Source organism: Odocoileus virginianus, chromosome 27 (genome assembly GCF_023699985.2).
Source record: "Odocoileus virginianus isolate 20LAN1187 ecotype Illinois chromosome 27, Ovbor_1.2, whole genome shotgun sequence".
In the NCBI taxonomy this organism is placed as follows: domain Eukaryota; kingdom Metazoa; phylum Chordata; class Mammalia; order Artiodactyla; family Cervidae; genus Odocoileus; species Odocoileus virginianus.
Window position 1 is genome coordinate 25674965 of NC_069700.1, and position 6000 is coordinate 25680964.

A 6000-nucleotide genomic window follows, 5' to 3' on the forward strand; every position below is an offset into this window, starting at 1 on the left:
GACCCGGTATAGCCAACATAAAAAATTAATTTTTTTAAGAAAGGTTAACTGAGGCCCTGTGGCTTGATGAGGGTTGTGATGGGAGCTGAGGTACCAGCAGAAGACGTGGCCCACTCACCCTTCCTCCTACAACTTAAGGGGCTTATGGTTTGGGGAGGGAGAAAGGAAATACAGAGGGAAGACAAACCACAGTGCAACTCCAAGGGCCAGGGGAGTGACCAGGGATAGCCAGGCTGCAGAAGGTGGAGGTGACATGGAGGGAGGGGGCAGTCGGAACAGGTTTCCCAGGAAACGGAGACAAGTTGTACCTCGAAGGATGAGCATAGTAGACAAAACAGTGAGAAGAGCCAAGGTCACCCAGAAATCGGGCCCCCGCTCTGGGCTCTCCCTCTGCTCCCTGGAGAGATAAGATGTAATGTCCGCAGGGATGGTAGGCAGTGAGGTCATCCTACAGCATCCATAATGGGAAAGGAAATTAGTCTTGGGAAATTTACACCCAAAGTCATCTTCTCTCCCCACAAAGGGAAGAAATTTTCTGGTCAGGGGACATCTAATCCACTTCCCCACACACACTGTGCTTAGTACAGAGGATGGACATGAAATAGCTGGGGGTCCCTGATCCCAACTGCATAGACACGGGAGGCGAGGGATCTGAATGCCTGCAGGCTAGGATTCTTTCACCTGAATCTTTTGTTTGTTTTCAAAGTGGCTGCCCCAAACCTTCATTCCAGAATTACAGTTGGCCCAGGCAGACCCTGCAAATGAAAAGCCTGTCTTAGATGTGCAGCTAATAGAACAGCCTATATAACAGGAAAAGGCACAATTCAATGCCCTATATATGTATAGTATATATACATGTATACATAAATGCATGTATTTTGATGTGCTATTGATTTCTAAAGTGGGGTAATTTGAGAATGTGCCTTAGCCATACTGTAAGGGGATGTATTGGAGATCACCTTCTGTGTCTCCATGGGTCTGGCTAAGGCCAAATGGACAACAGACTCACAGCATGTCTTCTCTCAAAGGACTGTGAGCCTGGGGCAGACCCAGATTCACAGCACACTGCCTCTGGCAGCCCCAGACTGCTATTTATCCAATCGGCCAGTGCTCCTCCCCACTGTACGCCCACCTCTCTGTCCCTTAGCATGACATAGATTACAGAGGACAGGAAGGGCAGGCAGGCCTGAAGATCTGCCCTTGTGGACAAAGGAAGCAGTGTCTATTCGGGGTCCAGAAGGGCTGGGAGGGCGGTGACTGAAGCCGGGAAACCGGTCTGGGCTTTTCTAACTCCACCACCCTTTCCCCATAAAGGTCCCCAGTTTATTGAGAGAGAGGATGCTCAGAGATGCTTTGCTTCTATTCTGCATTCTCTCACTGTACCTCAGATCATACTGTGTCCAAGCCACGGAAACCTCAGGGACCAGTTAGTCCAACCCCCTCTACCAACACATCCCCACCTCCTCTGTTTTGATGCTTTTCAACTGCCACTGTCTGAGAAATCCACTCAACATGCTTTTGGACTTGAATGTCAATTAAAAATACACAGCTTGGGAGAATTCCCCGGTGGTCCAGTGCTTCCACTGCAGGGGGCACAGGTTTGATCCCTGATCCGGGAACTAAGATTCCCATATGCTGTGCATTGCAGCCAAGAAAAAAAAAATACATAGCTTGGAAGCTGGAAAGTACCCAAATGTTCATCAGCAGTTGAATGGATCTATAAATCCTGATGTAGCCACATGATGGAATACTACACAGCCATGAAGATGGAAAATCTTCCACCCCCACACGTCAGTACAAAAACTGGCAGGAGTAATCCAGGACACAGAAGTCAAGAGGATGGTTCTCCCTGAGGAGTAGGGCTGGGAGGTAGAACGAAGGTCTCCTGGGGGCTGAATATATTCTGTTTCTTGATTTGGGTGGTGGTTACTTGGGTGTGCTCTATTTATGAAAATTTGTCAAGTTGTACAGTTAAAATCCATGGCTGTATGCATGTTATACTTTGGCTACCTCATGCGAAGAGTTGACTCATTGGAAAAGACCCTGATGTTGGGAGGGACTAGGGGCAGGAGGAGAAGGGGATGACAGAGGATGAGATGGCCAGATGGCATCACCGACTCAATGGACATGAGTTTGAGTAAACTCTGGGAGTTGGTGATGGACAGGGAGGCCTGGCATGCGATTCATGGGTTACAGAATCAGACACGACTGAGCGACTGAACTGAACTGAACTGATCTTACATAAGAAGTTGCACAACATATGATTCCATTTGTAGGAAACATATGGCACAGGTAAGTCTGGAGACAGAAAGTAGACCAGAAGCTGTCAGGGACTGGGGCAGAGTTTGGGGAGTGACTGTTTAATGGGTAAGAGGTTTCCTTTTGGGGTAATCAAAATGTCTTGGAACTAGACAGAAGTGATGGTTGTACAATATTTTGAACGCACCAAATGCCACTGAATTGTTCATTTTAAAGTAGTTAGTGATTAATTTTATTCTATGGGGATATACTGGTAATGAATTGGCCTGCCAGTGCAGGAGACACAAAAGACATGGGTTCGATCCCTGGGTTGGCAAGATCCCCCAGCGTAAGAAATGGCAATTCAGTCGAGTATTCTTTCCTGGAAAACTCCATGGACAGAGAAACTTGGCGGGCTACAGTCCATGGGGTCACAAAGAGTCGGACATGACTGAGTGACTGACACACACCTGTGAATTTTAGTTCAAATAAATAATGTCTATCTAGGAAGGGCCACACACTAAAAGCCATGTTTGTTTGCTGTTTATGTTTGCTGTTATTCCTGTAGCTTGATGATTTCCCTATCTCTCCCAGGTCTTGCTGTGGTCACAGATGGCTGAGTTCAAGGGGTCTGTGATCTGAGCTCCAAATGATGAGACGTTCCAGGGCAATGCCTGGTCATTACAGTGAGCAGGCTCACAAGATTCCAGAAGCCCATCACACTTTCAAGGGGTCTTGGGTAACGGAGCCTGGGCTTGCAAGGGGCCAAGCTTCATCCACTGCCATGTCAACCGCACTCCAGGGCCAAGGACTTCCCAAGGACTTCTGCTGCATCCTTGCCCCTGTCCTGAGCAGAGCTGGGTCTGGTGGATTCCCTTCAGCCGCACGTGCAAACTCGCATCTGTGGCAGCGAGTGAGCCCCGGCTGGAGAGCGGTGGCCGCTCACACTGTTATCCCTTTCTCAGCAATAATGTTTAGGTTCAGGAAAGAGTTCCAAGATATATATAATTCCTCATGCTGAGTAAGGGCTCCAGGCCTGACTGCACTGCTGCCCCAGCTACCGCTCTATCCAGGAATGTTAACACACCAGCCGCTGGCCCCGCACTATGGATGGGTGTCTCTCAATGTCCTCATTATGTGCTCCGTATTTCAGGTCATGTAATTCAGCTGTAAAAATTTGCCCCTGGCTGCACCTGGCATAGGAGTGGCACAGAGGGGTGTGTTTATTTTTTTAAGGTGCTGTTAAAAATAAATTTAATAAGAGAAAGAGAGTGGAAGAGAACGAGCAAGGGACGGAGACTGTGTGTAGTTTGAATGAGGGAGGAAAAGACATGTGCAGAAGGTTTGAGATCCTGGTGCTTTGGGCGTGTGAGTGTGTATGTGAGTGTGTGCATGTGAGTCTGTGTGTATGTGTGTGTGTGTGTGTGTGTGTGCGCGCGCGCGCGCGCGGGTGTTTCTCCTGAGTAACTCAAAGCCAGCTTTGTTTATTAAACCGAGATTTTCCAGATCGTTAGGTTGTGATGTGGCTTAGTTTATACTGTGCAATATCCCATCTTAAATACACACAGGTACATACGTGCAAACCAGTGGAGCGACTTCAATTAGTAAGGGTATGGGCAGCAATTAACTTTAAATGAACATTTTCATGAGTTTTTCTCCTTCCCTTTCCTTCTCTTGGCCGTGTAATTAACGAGTCTCTGAACGAACTCAGTCTCTCTTTGAGACCAGAAGACTTTGGTTCTAGAAGCCACAGCATGAAGATGGAGAGGAACATAAGGGTCTCCAGACTGGGACACTTAGGTGGCAGGGGGCCTGTCCTTCTGGGCATGCCATGGGTGGAAGGGAGTCACCACCCCTGCCCCCAACTTCTAGGAAGTTAAGATGCACCTGGGGTGATCTTATCAGCTAAACCAAACCCCAGAACATGTAGGCTCACAGACGAGTTCTGTCCCATTTCTGGCCAGGAGAAGTTGTTTGGGAAACATCACCTCGACTATTGGGTTTTCTAGACTATTTTCAGTGATTTATGAGAAAAACTGGGATGTCTGAAATTAAAAGGTCCTGGAAGGGCTGAAGTAGTGCCAGTAATGGGGTGATGGGGAAAGGATGGGGGAATATGGACAGACCAAGCTGTCCTTTCTCCACTAGAGCTATGTTGCTATGTTCTGGGGGCTATTATGTCCCTTGGACCCAAGATGTCCATGTTTGCACCCAAACGTGGTACCACACGGAAATCAAGAATCAAGGCTCCAGGGACAGCAGGAGAGCGGAGCGGGTGGTGGATAGAAAAGCCTCGCTTCAGAGGGGCAGCCCCCTCTCCTGACCTCCCTGGACTGCGACAAGAGGCTTGGGGTCTAAGGAGGACCTCTCGGATGTAACAACACGCATCTATCTGCAGGAGTCTACCCAGGGCACCACGGAGGGTCACCCAGAGCTGAAGAAGGACTGGGAATGAGATGTCTTAGGTAAACCTTAGGGCCGCTGCGCACCGCGCACCGCCTGTGTCCCGCCCCCATCAGCTGCCTTGGAGGACCCTGTGGCCACAGCTCCTGCCGGGTCACTCTGCCTGGGACGGCAGGAGAGTGGCATCGGGGGCTTCGTGCTGAGACAGCGCACTCCCACGTCGTCCCTCACCGAAGTGTCAGCCTACCGGAGCCAGGACACGTCTCCTTGGCCGTCGGTCACCTTAATCCTCTCCATCTGAGTTTGCGGTCGCTGCTGTTTCCCCTCAAAGCGAGCCCGTCCTGAAGCTCCTCGTTCGGCCTTACTTGGGCGCCACCTGGTGTCCAAGAGCCTCACTGCCGGTGGGTCCTGGCCGAGTGGAAAGAACAGGAGGTTTTTGCTTTTTGCTTTTGTCTTTGTTTTTCCTGCTCTTCTTTTAGGCTCTGTGGTGAGAGGTGGAGTCGGCCTGGATTACAGCGGGGGAATAGGCACAGCCTGTTCACAGGACATTCCTGCCCCAGCGGACACTCTGTGCCCTGGGCTGGTACTCACAGGCCAGCGGGAACTTTCAGAGTCCCCCTGAGTGTACTAAGTCGCTTCAGTCATGTCCGACTCTTTGCGATCCCGTGGACTGTAGACCACCAGGCTCCTCTGTCCATGGGATTCTCCAGGCGAGAATACTGGAGTGGGTTGCCATGCCGTCCTCCGGGGACCTTCCTGACCCAGGGATCAAACCCGAGTCTCTTATGTCTCCTGCATTGGCAGGCGGGTTCTTTACAATTAGGGCCACTGGGAAGCGGAGAGACGTCCCCACTAGTCAGTGCTTTCTTTTGTTTTTAAGAAACATATATATCTATATGGAGAGAGAGAGAGAGAAAGGAAATCTGGGGCTAAGGGATCAACAGGAGCCAGACTGTATTTCCCTCTCATCTCAGCCACTTACTAGCTGTGTGATCATGAGTAAATTATTCTCACCTCTCTGAACCTCACTTTCTTTATTGGAAAAAAGGGAGAATTATACCCACTTAAGAGGGTCCATGAGATTTAAAATCGAAGTCCTGCCAGGTTCTTGACCACTGAGGGTGCTCAATAAATGTCATTTCCTCCTTTCTTCAGTGGACGTAGGGAGATAGAGATGATTATATAGGTAATAAAGTTTAGGACCCAATGAAAGTAGTATTTGTTTTTTTTCTTGGTGTGTGTGGGGTGATGGGCAGAGCTGTGGTGGGGGTGGGGTAGAGGGAAGTCTTCATTCTCACTTTCCTCCAAGATTCTCAGCCTTCGCAGGTCTGGGAAGAGGAGTCTAAGCTGTGTGTAGCG